At 46.5% G+C, this 13925-nt stretch overlaps 1 non-coding gene across 1 annotated transcript; it reads right to left on the bottom strand.

Annotated features, from left to right (window-relative positions):
• Window positions 1-1185: 1185 nt before the first annotated feature.
• TRNAR-UCU (transfer RNA arginine (anticodon UCU)) lies at window positions 1186-1258 on the bottom strand. Its single transcript has one exon. It is a non-coding gene; the product is annotated as a tRNA-Arg (tRNA).
• Between the last annotated feature and the right edge of the window lie 12667 nt (window positions 1259-13925).

Genomic DNA, 13925 nt, shown 5'->3' with positions numbered 1-13925 from the left:
CCCAATGAGTTTGCAACTCCCTCCTGGGTTTTGTTAGTTAGTATTAGTCAGCTACTGTTGCATAACAAATTGCCCCAAAATTTAAAGGCTTAAAACAATAATAAAATCCATCATCTCAGTTCCTGTAGGTTAGGGCAGTTTTGTGCAGTTTTGCTGGATGCTTCTGGCTTACATGAGTTTGTAGTCAAGACGTCAGTTGGGGCTCAGTCAACTGAAGGCTTGACTGAGGCTGAAGGACCCAGCTCCGAGGTGGTTCACTCACACGGAGAGCAAGCCAGTACTGGTTGTTGACAGGATGGCTTCTCTCCACATGCATCCGGAGCCCCAGGGCTGCTTGAGTGTCTTTACAACATGGCAACTGCTGGCCCCAGAGTGATCCAAGAGTGAGCATGTCTGTAATCTCATTTATGACCTCACCTTGGAAATCACATTCCAGCCTCTCTGCAGTACCCTGCAGATTACACAGGCCAGCCCTGTTTAAAATGGGAGGGCGTGGGGCTTCCCTGTTGGCGCAGTGGTTGGGATTCCACCTGCCGATGCAGGGGACGCGGGTTCGTGCCCCGGTCCGGGAAGATCCCACGTGCCGCGGAGCGGCTGGGCCCGTGAGCCATGGCCGCTGAGCCTGCGCGTCTGGATGACTGTGCTCTGCAACTGGAGAGGCCACAACAGTGAAAGGCCCGCATACCGCAAAAAAAAAAAAAAAAAAAAAATGGGAGGGCGTGAATTTCAGGAGGCAAGAAACACTGGGCCTTCTTGGAGGCCGACAATGACACAGACCCATGTCCCACAGAAATGCTCACCAGGATCATTAAGTTGATATGTGCAAGGATGTACTGCAACGTTATGCAGGGTGGCCGGGAGTGGAAGTGCTCCAGGCAGAGAAGGGGATGTGGGGGACATGTACAATGGATACTGTGCATCAGGTCAAAGAAAGGGATTAAATGAACACATGGCAACATGGATGCATCTTAAAAACATGGTACTTTGTGAAGAAAGTAAACTATAGAGTGAGTTCTATAGCACCATCCCATTTACATCAGTTAAAACAACAAAACATTTTGCAGGAACACATCCAAACTACAAGATACATGTTAAACCCATTAGAATAGCTGCCTGGGCACAGGTGGAAAGGGGAATGAAGATTTTTTTTTTCCTGGCCGCACCGCACAGCATGTGGGATCTTACTTCCCCGACCAGGGATCGAACTTGTGCCCCCTGCAGTAGAAATGCAGAGTCTTAACCACTGGACCACCAGGGAAGTCCCAGGAATGGAGATTATTGGGAATAAATAACAAATGTAAACAAATACATAGGGCCTTATGGGGACCAGTAAGAGGAGTGCCATGACCTAAGAAATAAATTAACTCAATCCTCTGCCCCTGAGACTCAAAGATACCCTTGCACAAGGAAACAGACCTCTTTCCCTACAGCTGGGTCACCTGGAGTGACACCACCTACCACAGAGCTCCCTTCAGAGTAGCTGATTTGTTGTTGTTGGTGGTGGTTTGTTGGTTTTCTTTTGCATCCAAACCCTTGTCTCCAATCCACTTTTTCTTTAGAATTCCAGACTCCATGCCCACCTGGGTGTTGCACAAACTGAATTCATTTCCCATCCTGCAAATCAGTTCTCCTGTAGTTTCTCTCTCAGGCAGGACCCCACCATCCACCTAGCCACGCCATCAGAAACCGTGCTCTCCTCCACCCTCCTGCTCTCTCACTCAGCCCCCCATCTGGTGGGGATGCCCTGTAGATAGCAGTTCAAACTGTCATCATCCCTTGCTTAACAGATAGAACCTTCCTGTCTGCAACATGGAAATATGAGTGATACTTGCCCTTCTAACAGCTCAGACACATACAAATAAACAGCTCAGACTGGTTCCAGCAAAAAACAAGCAAACATGTCACCAGGCCCTTGTTTTCTATCTTCAGTCCCAGCTCTGCTCTCCGCCTTGGGGAGACATCACCTACCCACGGCTCTCAGAGAGGCTCTCCTCTCGTGGTCACAAGCTAGAGGCAGAAATTCCTGGTCTTACATCCTCTCAGCTTCTCATCCTTGATGGAGTAGTCAGATCCTGTTCCCCAGCATCATCGGTTCTCCTTGGGTCACGTTACCATCCCTGAACCAACCACCATGGCCGGGGAAATGCTCTGATTGGCTAGGCCTGAGTCACATGTCACATCTCTGCACTGGGGTAGAGTCACCTACAGAAGCACAAGGAATGAGAATTGAGGGGAATGGGTACCCCATGGGAATCAGGACATGGTGAGCAGCTAAAGGGCAAATGGAAACTGGGTGGCTCCAGGGTTGATGACCTCCGGGACCTCATGGAGTGTCATGAAGATGCCATGAGATTATGTACCCGGCACATAGAACATGCTCAGTAAACGTGGCTCTCGCCGGCACCTGCCTCAGTATCAGCGTTAGTGACTTTGGGTAATCTTTGAGCATACTAATATTTTTAAAAGCTAGAAATTCCAAAACTTGGCAGTGCAAGTATGCAGACCTTAAAATCCTTAAGACTTCTTAGCAACTTTAAATAATGCCCAATGACTTTATTTTGCTCCCATAAATTAAAAAGCTTTGACGTGTCCCAACTTTCTAATCGAGTACATGCAGTATGGCAGAGAGCATCTGTTTTCCATTTGAAACATTGTAGTAAAGTGAATCACAGTCTTGAGGAGAAGAAATATTCCCATTTATCAGAATTCCTGCAGCTCTCCTGGTTGGTTCCACAAACACAAGTCAGGCCCAGGATCTTGTTTTATTCTTCGAGTCTTTTCTATGGTGAAGTCTTCCCACTTCACCTAAAACGTGTGCTCCTAGAATCTGAGAGCTCATCTACACTTCCCCAAGCCCCCTAAAACAGTCTCCCTGGGTAAATATTCTGAGTTGGTTGGCTGGCAGTCTGGCTGGCTGGCCCACTGTCTGGCCATCCGGCTGACTGACAGTGCAGCCTGGATCCCGGTAACTGGCAGAATTCCCATCTGTCTGCACAGCCCACATACCCCCAGCTCCGCTGCCAACCAGGGCTTAGGCCCTGGCCGTAAGAGACTCCATTTGTACCATTAACGGCAACTTCAGCGACAGCTGCCGGCAGCAGGTGCAAAGCCAAACAGAGCCCAACTCTGGAGAGAAATCTTTTGGTCGTCAAGCCAGCTGTAGAGACAGTGAAGAGAGGTGGGAGGGGGAATGGTTCTTTCTGAAAGCCAGCTCAGAGCAGGGAAAGTTTGGTCTGGGCCTTTTTCATCATCAAGTCAATCAGTCGGATGGGCCAGCTGGATGGCCACCCGGCCACACCAGAGCCGAAGGCCCCTCATCATGGGCACTGGGATCGTCCCACCTGCTCCTCTCATTTCCAAGGAGTCCTTGTCCCACCTCCAAATCCAGATTTGCCCTCCTTCTAGAGAGAGGAGGGGACACATGGAAGAGCAGCAAAGGGACCGCTATTTAGAGCCTCCAGCCATGGGCTAGCAGAACCCCCGTCACCTGGAGACCTGAGAAATGCAGACTCTCAGTCTCCACCCCCAGACCTCCTGAGTCAGAATCTGCAGTTTAACAATTTCCCCAGTGGACGTGTGCACATCCAAGTCTGAGAAGCAACGGTTTGGAGACTCAGGCATTCACTTAATCCTTAGAAATTTTTACGGAGCGTCCACTCTGTGTCTGACAGTGTTGTAGTTTCCGCAGGTACCTCGGTGACAAAAGAGAGAAAATACCTCAGCTCTTGCGGAGCTCACTTTCTAGTGGAGAGAAGCACAATCAATGAGATAAATACATAAAATAGGTAGTGTGCTAGTGGGTGGTAACTTCTAAGAGGAAAAATTAAGTGGGAAAGAGGAACAGAAGATGCGAGTTGGGGAGGGAGCAGTTGTATAGAGGATGCCTCGCTGAGACGTGGTGATGGAGGAAGGACCTGGGAGGAAGTGAGCCCAAGGGGAGGGGCGGGGGAGGGCACCCAACAGTTGCAGGGAGGGAATTCCTGGGAGTAGGACTTCCAATTTGAAAACCAAGACAGTCCTGGGCAAACAGGGACAGCTGGTCACCCTGGAAGGAAGGCGAGGGTAGTAGAGGCACTCAGAAGAGGGGGCGCCATCCTGGAGCCTCACCGCTCACAGTGTGGTCCTCAGCCCAGTGGCATCACATCCACAGGGAATGGGAGTATCTTCTTGTTAGAAATGCAGAATCTCAGGCCCTGCCCCAGACCTCCTGAATCAGAATCTGCATGTCATAAGATCTCCCAGGGGATTCAGACTATATATCTGCTCCTTCTAGACTTTTATAAGGACTGTGGCATTTCCTTTGAGCTGGGAAACCATCACAGATGACATGATTTAGCATTTAACAGGCTGCTGAGTTGAAAATAAATTGAGAGGGGAGGGAGACCAATTAGGAGAGGTCTGATGCAATCCAGGTGAGCAAAGATGGCGGCTGCTGGTCCCGGGCTGGTCATGATAGAGCTCGTGAAAGCGGTCGGATTCTAAATGTATTTTTTTTTTTTCCCACTGTTGCGGCCTCTCTCATTGCGGAGCACAGGCTACGGACGCGCAGGCTCAGCGGCCATGGCTCACGGGCCCAGCCGCTCCGTGGCATGTGGGATCTTCCCGGACCGAAGCACAAGCCCGTGTCCCCTGCATCGGCAGGCGGACTCTCTACCACTGCGCCACCAGGGAAGCCCTCTCAATGTATTTTTAAAGGTGAGTGCAGGTTTGGGGTGTGGAAACCAAGTCTCTGAGGAGGTAAGCACATGAGCTACTTTTTCACAACACGCTTTCTCTTAGGTTCACCTCTCTTGTGTTTCTTGTAGTAATTTCCTTCCTTCCACCAACATTTGTGGGGAGGGAGCTGGTTTCTGGAAGTCCCTGTGCTGGAGGAATGAGGCCGGATCCGTGCGATGTGCTCTCTGATGAAGAAAACCCCAGGGGCTCTGGGAGTCCAAGCGAAGAACCACTCAGTCTGGGTGAGGGTGGGGTTTGGGGAAAGGTTCCCCCAAAGGACTTGTTCTCACAGAAAAGCTAAATCTCAAGGAACCTGAGGTGAAGGATGTTGCAGATGCAGGAAGCAGCCCCTGTGAGTCCCCGAGGGCAGGAGAGGGGAACATTCCCGGATGTGGGATCCAATATCCCAGGGCTCCCCGTCGCCCTTAAGCACAAGTCCAATCTCTGTAGCTTGAAGTCCAATGCCATCCTCAATCAAGCCCAAATATATTTTCAATTTTATTTCCCAGCTCTCCCCTCCAAATCTCACTCTCCTCTGCGACCCCACCTGGGCATCTCCGCTCCGGGCTCCCCGGCAGTAACAGCCCTCAATCTGGGCAAGAGGGCCGCTGCTCTGGACCCGGCTCTTCTGGTGGCCCCTCTTCTGGCCACACCCCTCTCCTTGGAATGAGCAGTCTATGGGGCCACAAGGATGTGCCCACCTGGAGCCCACATACCGTTATCAGTGCTGCTATCGAACCAGGTCCCTGGGCTCGTTAATCAATAGAAATTGATAAGAGGACATACAAGAAATTCAGGCAAGGTTTTGTTGGGACTTGTGCTGCAGCAGGGGGAGGGGGGAACGAAAACAGGTAACAGGTGCCCTTGCTCACTCTCTGCCCTCTAAGGAGGGCGGCCTGCTTTTTCTTTTTTGTGTGTGGTACGCACACCTCTCACTGTTGTGGCCTCTCCCGTTGCGGAGCACAGGCTCCGGATGCGCAGGCTCAGCGGCCATGGCTCACGGGCCCAGCCGCTCCGCGGCATGTGGGATCCTTCCGGACCGGGGCATGAACCCGTGTCCCCTGCATCAGCAGGCGGACTCTCAACCACTGCACCACCAGGGAAGCCCCTGGCCTGCTTTCTTAAATGGGGTGAGGATGGGGCGAATCGGTGGGTCTGAGCCAGGCGGAGGGCGGCTTAGAGCGTCTGCCCACCCCCTTGGTGGTGCTGTGTGCAGGGATCATGCAAAGTACCCTGCTTTTGCTCCCAGTACCTCAGAAGTGGCAGTTGGCTTGTGGCCTTTTCGTATCTTACTGTTTATAATTGCCCCGACTGCACATGCATGCAGTTATTTTTAGTTCCTTATAGTTTTTTTGTGTTCTGTTGCTTGAGGAGACGTTTGTCTAGGTGCAGCCACTCCCGGTAAAGGGTCTCAGGTCCCAGCCTGTCTCAGTGCCACACTCCAGCATCCGGAGCCACAGCATTCACTGCTCAGATGGCCCCAGCCCCCTTGCATGGCCTGCACAGGCCTCCTTCCAAGCCAATCCCCCTGAAGGTGAAGCGTCAGCAGGTACGCCCAGGCCAGCTATTTCCAACGATTCAGACATCGGACGTGTGTGTTTCCTCAGTGTGGGAGGGAGTCAGGGGTGGAAAGAGGAGGGAAAGGCTATAGGCTCGTGCTGTTCCATCTCATTCTGGTGCAAAATTCCGAGGATGCTGAAAATTCTGAATAGGAACCTGCCTTCAGGTCATTATGAAGGTACTTGCATCTAGATGAGCAGAGAAGCCTATTTTATTGAACAGATTGCTAGTGTGAGTTATGACTCTTTAATATTTAGACGTATGGTCTGTGGACTCCATTTGGGCTCTTGCCTTGGGCCCACAAAGGTTCTGGCCAGGCCTGTGGCATAGCTTCGACCCCGCATTCCCCTTGGAATTCTCCTCACCTCTTCCTCTTCTTCTATCTGAAGCTAAAATGCACTCAGTGCCCATGTGGAGATCATCTGTCATTTTTGCATCTCCTTTCACCTGGTACCTGAAACTTTCTTTTCTGGAAGAAACCCATTCCCTTTGGTTTAGATGGGGCTGAGCAACTAGGGGCTATCAGAAAAGACAGTCTCCTTATGATGGAGAGACAAGCCAGCTCAGAGAGAAGAAAACATAAACCGGGATGGAACAGGAGGAAGACAGAGCTCAAGGAACCCTCTGTCAGCTCCTGGATCCATCCATACCTGATCCCAGCCCTCCCTTGGCCTTTACAATTACCTCCAGTGAATGCTCTCTTTTTGATTAATCTGTTTGGAGCTGGATTTCCGTTACTGGAAACTGAAACAGCCTTACTAATCATTCTAACTCATAGAATCATAGGTGTCAGAGCCTGAAGGGGCCTTAGAAACCATCTGACCAACCTCCACTCTTCAACATATGACGAATCTGGGACTCAGAAAGGTGAAATGGTTTGTCCCAAGTCACACAATAAATCCAGGCCAGAATTGAGACAGGAATATAGACCTTGCTCCTAAGTTGTGACCCTATGTTTCCCCTCCATGTCCCCTTCCTCAAACCTGCCCAGACCAGAGCTGCACCCCCTCCTTCCCCTCAGCTTGAGATCTGTTCCCAGCATCTCTGGGTCTTGTCCTGCATTTGTATTATCACTTCATTGGTCCCAGTGGGTGTTGTATCCAAATTCAAACAGCAAACCCCTTGAGGGAGGAATGCCAGCCTTCCCTCATTCTGAAGCCCCCCACTGGGCCAATGGGAGCACCACTCCCGACACAGAATAGGCACTGAATGAGCCCTTGCTAATTTACCAAAGGCCATGATGCTCGATTGGCTAAATCCAGCCTCCTTTTCCACCCAAGGCTCCATCTCTGAGTTAATGTTTCTCACAGGCAAGACCTTTTCAATTCAACAAGCTATTTCCCAGGCCATTAGAAGGAAGTACAATCAGAGGTAGGAATGCTGTGTGGCTTTTTTTCTCCATTTCTTTTTGTTTTCAATTTTCTGCCTGTGGAGTTTTGTTTTTTGGGTTTTTTTTTTTTCTCTCTCTCTCTCCCTTCTTTTTTAACAGCCCAACTTGCTAAATTGCACATCGCCAGCAACTCCTGTGAGTTTAGTTCTTAAGTGTTACATTTCTGTAACAGATACTCCAAAAGCAGCACTTATCTTCAGGAGGGGGCTGGTGAGGCCCGCTAAAATTATATTTCCATTTCTGTTCCTATGTTTTTAAGCTGTTATTTTAGCATTTCTGACTAGTTCACAGTTGACACCTACTGATGGAAAATTAGATGAAACTTGGCCAAGAAGGAGCCTTCCCTCTCCTCCCCAGGCTGAGAACTAGTTCCTTTTTATAATGAGTCGCAGCTGTGGAGAGGCCGAAAGGCTCCTAGATTTGGAAATGCAAGATCTTGCTGGACTGTCCCAGCTCCGCTGCTAACTAATTCTTGGACCTGGGGTAAATCACCTAAGCCCTCTGAACCTCGTTTTTCTTCTCTGTCAAATGGGAATCATACCCACAGAACCTGGGGTTATTGTGAGGTTTTCTATTATGTAAAAATATCTGGCCAGACACTGACAACATGAATCCTATACCAATGAATCCTAAATCCAATGAAAATTCTTGGCACATAGTAGGTGTTCAATGAATGTTAGTTAGTTGTAGGTCTTAGTCTTTTTTTCTTAGCCATTTGATATCCTTTGGATTGGTTTATACTCTGAACTTAAGTGATTAAATATGGGAATTATGGGATTCCTCTCCTCTCAGTTAAATTAGCAGACCATGCCCCATATACAGGGACACTCAGGCCACAGGGTCAGTCTCAGTTAAAACCCTTCAGCCACGCGCTATTGTTCTGGAGGTCAAGCCCAGACTCTGTAACACTACGTACAGCAGAGGCAGCTCTCACCTCCCTCCTCCTCTCCTGACACAGCCCCACCTGGAATCTTTGGTCATACCTTTTCATCTGCCCAGTAGGCCCTTTCCCTGGCTAACTCCCCTTCAAACTACGAAACAGTTTCATTGCATCCTGTCTTTGGGCTCCCACCTTCCCCCTTAGGACCAGCATCAATGGTCTTGCCCATCTCCCACTAGACTGTGAGCCTCTCTGGCATGGGTTTTGCCCTGTTCATCTTTTATCTTTGGTACCAGCAAAATGCTTGGCATACAGTAGGAGCTCAGAAAATATTTCTTAAAGTATAAGAGGATTAGTATGTGAAGAATAAATGAGGAAGTTTCCATACGTAAAGTCGGAAATTCTCTTTCAATTAATGTATCAATTCAACCCATATTCTAATGGGGTTTTTATGAAACTTGAACGACTAATTCTAAAGTCTGCCTAAAGAGTAAATTCAAGAATAAGAAATAAATAATAAGAAAAAGTAAAATAAGCTTGAAAACCTGCTCTGCGAAACATCAACATATATTATTGAGGCTTTACCATTTAAAACAGTTGATTTTGTAGAAGAATAGGCAAGTGGATGTATGGACGGCACTCAAGAGTCCAGATATATACCTGGGTATATATGAGAATTGGGGAAGTGATAAGCATGGCATTTTATATCAGCAGGGAAAGATGGACCATTTTAAAGAACAGAAGGGCGATAATGAGCTGTCCATATGGAAAAAAGCAAAGGTATCAGCCAGGGTAGTCTATGCTGTGCTGCGGTGATAAACTGCCCCAAATCTCAGTGACTTAACACACTGAAGGCTGATTTCTGGCTCGGGGCACATGTCTGTTTGCAGGTTGGTAGGGTGGCTCTGCTCATTAAAATCACATAGGGACCAGCTGACGGGGCAGCCACCATCTCAAATGTTGCCATGGAGGGTGTAGGCATGGACTGGAAGGTCTTGCATTAGCAATTAAATGCTTGGTCCTGAGGTGACCCCATCAATTCTGCTCACAACTTGAGCTAGAGCTAGTCACACCACCCCACCCGACCACAAGGAGTGCAGGAAGTGAAATCCTACCATATGCTGTGAAGTGAAGAGAACCAAAAGGGCACTGTGGTGAAGAGCACAACGACTACACACTACCTTCCCCGGTTCATGCCCCACCGCCCCCTGCAAAAAAGTATTTTTAATTTTTTTAAAGCAGAAGAAAATATAGGGTAAATTTTTTTTTTATAATCTTGGAGAGGAAGATGACTTCCTATTCAAGGTATTAAATCCAGAAGCCATAAAAGAATTACAGATTTAATTGCATAAAATTGTAAACTTTTTGCATGGCAAAAAAATCTATAAATGAAGATAAGGGTCAAGTAAAAGATCAGGGAAAATATTTGTACCATGATGCATAACTGACAAAGGGTAAATATCCATAATATACAAAGAGTTCTTGAGAATCAATAAGAAGAATCAACATGTAGAATAATGGGCACAAGATAGATAGCCTTGTTTAGAGGATTTGGGAAAATAGACATGTTCATATACTTGTTAGAAGTAAAGTGATTTTTCTTTTTTGAGAGTAATTTGAAAGTACCTATCAACACTTTAAATGCATGTACATTTAATGCAGCAATTCCTCTAAGTCCTCATACAAAATACTATCTGTAAACGTGTAATGCACAATGTTATCAAACAAAATATTATTTACAAATGTATTTGTACCCTGTTGGTCATTACAGAATTACTGGTAATGGCAAAAAAGTATTACTTTTAAAAGGACAAAAAGACTAATATATTGCTTTTAAACAAACGTGGTACCTGCATGCCTTGGAATATTATGCCATCATTAAAAAGTGTGAGGTAGTGTTATAAGTATGGACATGAAAAGATGTTCATGATACACTTATTGTATGAGGTTTATGGCAATCACTGATCACCCCACCTGCCCTCCAATTTCTAACATAGTTGTAATGAATCCTAAGAACCAAGTAAGATCAGCCTTCATTGACAATGATATGGGATGAGAGGACTCAATGAAGTGTCCAACCACATCCCATGGACCCAGACCTGACTCTTTACAAATTAGAAATCCATTTTGGGTTTCTTTTTTAAGTCCCTATAATTACAATACTAGTTCTTCTGGAATTTTTAAGCATAGAAAGAAAAGGGTTCCAGAGGCCACTTAACCTTGGTATAAAATGATATAATTAATTAGCCGGCCTAGGGTCACCCACCAGGCAGGTGGCAGACAGGGATTCAAATTCAGATCTGACAATGGGATGCCTCAAGGCGCTTTCCCACTTCAAGGTTCCATGTGTTAAGACAAATCACCAGGAAGCTGCATTCCTGGGGTCAAGCCTTTGGTGTCCTCCCTCCAAACCAATCTCTGACCTTAACGTTGTGATTTGGCCTTCACCACTATGACCTCTGCTCTTGCTCTAAAAACAGAAACCAGAGAGGTGCCTCTTGCTGGTCTGCATGGCCCCTGGGGAGATGGTGCCGCGTTCCTGGAGTTGTCCCTGTTGCACAGGCAGGCCCTTCCCTGTAGTGGTTAGAACACCGTGACCCTGCCCAGGCTCCTCCCCCCTGCCCACTCGCCTCCTCCCTTAGGAAGCATGGAATCATATTTTGCCTTTAACAGCCAAAGTCTCGTCAGAGTTACGTGATGCCATTTCCCACTCCCAGCTACCTCTTTTTTCATTACATTTTGTTCTTCTGTCTGGTGAGCTCCAAGCCCATGGTGCCTGTATTTCATGGCACAGCCACGTGGCCCAGGTAGCTGGGGCTAAAGCCCAGCTCCATAAGGCCTGGGAAAGTTCAGTTCTTTTTGCCTCAGTTTCCCTGTCTGTACAATGGCAGTGGTAGTCACAGTATCTCTCTCATGGCTACATCCTCAGGATTAAATGAGATAATGCATTCAATCTGCACCTGCACACAGATTTTATCCATAGAGGTTAAAATCACCATTTTATTGCAAAATGGTTGAACTTGGCAATTTCATGTGGTTCGACCTACTTGGTTTTTTGACGAAAGTCGGCAGGCTATAAATAAAGGTGATGCACTTTCTCTTTTTTTTGTGATTTTTAATTTATATTGGAGTATAGTTGATTTACAATGTTGTGTTAGTTTCAGGTGTACAGCGAAGTGATTTGGTTATACATAGGCATATATCTATTCTTTTGTAGATTCTTTTCCCATAGAGGTTATTACAGAGTACTGGGCAGAGCTCCCTTGCTATACAGTAGGTCTCTATTTGTTACCTATTTTATATATAGTAGTGTGCATATGTCGATCCCCACCTCCTAATTTATCCCTCCCCCCACCACCTTTCTCCTTTGGTGACCACAACTCTGTTCTCAAAGTCTGTGAGTCTGTTTCTGTTTTGTAAATAGGTTCATTTGTATCATTTTTAGATTCCACATATGTGATATCATTCTATTTGTCTTTCTCTGTCTGATTTACTTCATTTAGTATGATAATCTCTAGGTCCATCCATGTTGCTGCAAATGGCATTATTTCATTCTTTTTAATGACTGATATTCCCTTATATATATGTACCACATCTTCTTTATCCATTCATCTGTAAATGGACATTTAAGTTGCTACCATGCCTTGGCTATTGTAAATAGTGCTGCTATGAACATTGGGGTGCATGTCTCTTTTCAAATAGAGTTTTCTCCAGATATATGCCCAAGAATAGGATTGCTGCATCCTGTGGTAACTCTATTTTTAGTTTTTTTTGTGTGTGTGGTACGCGGGCCTCTCACTGCTGTGGCCTCTCCCATTGCGGAGCACAGGCTCCGGATGCGCAGGCTCAGTGGCCATGGCTCACAGGCCCAGCCACTCCGCGGCATGTGGGATCCTCCCGGTCCGGGGCACGAACCCGTGTCCCCTGCATCAGCAGGCGGACTCTCAACCACTGCGCCACTAGGGAAGCCCTATTTTTAGTTTTTTAAGGACTCTCCATACTGTTCTCCATAGTGGCTCTACCAATTTACATTCCCCGCAACAGCGTAGGAGGGTTCCCTTCTCTCCACACCCTCTCCAGCATTTGTTTGTATACTTTTTTTTTTTTAATTTATTTTTGGCTGCGTTGGGTCTTGGTTGCTGCACACGGGCTTTCTCTAGTTGTGGCCAGCGGGGGCTACTCCTCATTGCGGTGTGCGGGCTTCTCACTGCGGTGGCTTCTCTTGTTGCGGAGCACAGGCTCTAGGCGTGCGGGCTTCAATAGTTGTGGCTCGCAGGCTCAGTAGTTGTGGCTCGCGGGCTCTAGAGCACAGGCTCAGTAGTTGTGGCGCACGGGCTTAGTTGCTCCGCAGAATGTGGGATCTTCCCGGACCAGGGCTTGAACCCGTGTCCCCTGCATTGGCAGGCGGATTCTTAACCACTGTGCCACCAGGGAAGCCCTGTTTGTAGACTTTTTAATGATGGCCGTTCTGACTGGTGTGAGGTGATACTTTATTGTAGTTTTGATTTGCATTTCTCTAGTAATTAGTGATGTTGAGCATCTTTTCACGTGCCTTTTAGCCATCTGTATGTCTTCTTGGGGAAGTGTCTATTTAGATCTGCCCATTTTTTGATTGGACTGTTTGGTTTTTTGATATCGAACTGCATGAACTGTCTGTATATTTTTTTATACAAAATATATTTTTTTATATTTTTATATATATATTTATATATATATATTTTTTATACATCCTTTTAATGTATTGTTGGATCCAATTTGCCAATCAACTCCTTGTTGGTTGCATAGTTTGCAAATATTTTCTCCCATTCTGTGGGTCGTCTTTTCCTTTTGCTTATGGTTTCCTTTGATGTGCAAAAGCTTTTGAATTTAATTAGGTTCCATTTGTTTATTTTGGTTTTTATTTTCATTACTCTAGGAGATGTATCCAATAAGGTATTGCTGTGGTTTATGTTAAAGAATGTTCTGCCTATGTTTTCCTCTAACAGTTATGTAATATCCAGTCTTACATTTAGGTCTTTAACCCATTTTGAGTTTATTTTTGTGTATGGTGTTAGAAACTGTTCTAGTTTCATTCTTTTACATGTAGCCATCCAGTTTCCCCAGCACCACTTATTGAAGAGATTGTCTTTTCTCCATTATATATTCTTGCCTTCTTTGTCGTAGATTAATTGACCATAGGTGTGTGGGTTTATTTCTGGACTTTCTATCCTGTTTCACTGATCTATATTTCTGTTTTTGTGCCAGTACCACACTGCTTTGATGACTGTAGCTTTGTAGCATAGTCTGAAGTCAGGGAGTCTGATTCCTCCAGCTCTGTTTTTCTTTCTCAAGATTGTTTTGGCTATTCGGGGTCTTTTGTGTTTCCATACAAATTTTAAG

Source organism: Lagenorhynchus albirostris, chromosome 1 (assembly GCF_949774975.1).
Source record: "Lagenorhynchus albirostris chromosome 1, mLagAlb1.1, whole genome shotgun sequence".
NCBI lineage: Eukaryota > Metazoa > Chordata > Mammalia > Artiodactyla > Delphinidae > Lagenorhynchus > Lagenorhynchus albirostris.
The sequence above is the reverse complement of the archived record's forward strand: the minus strand, read 5'-3'. Positions and strand labels throughout refer to the sequence as shown.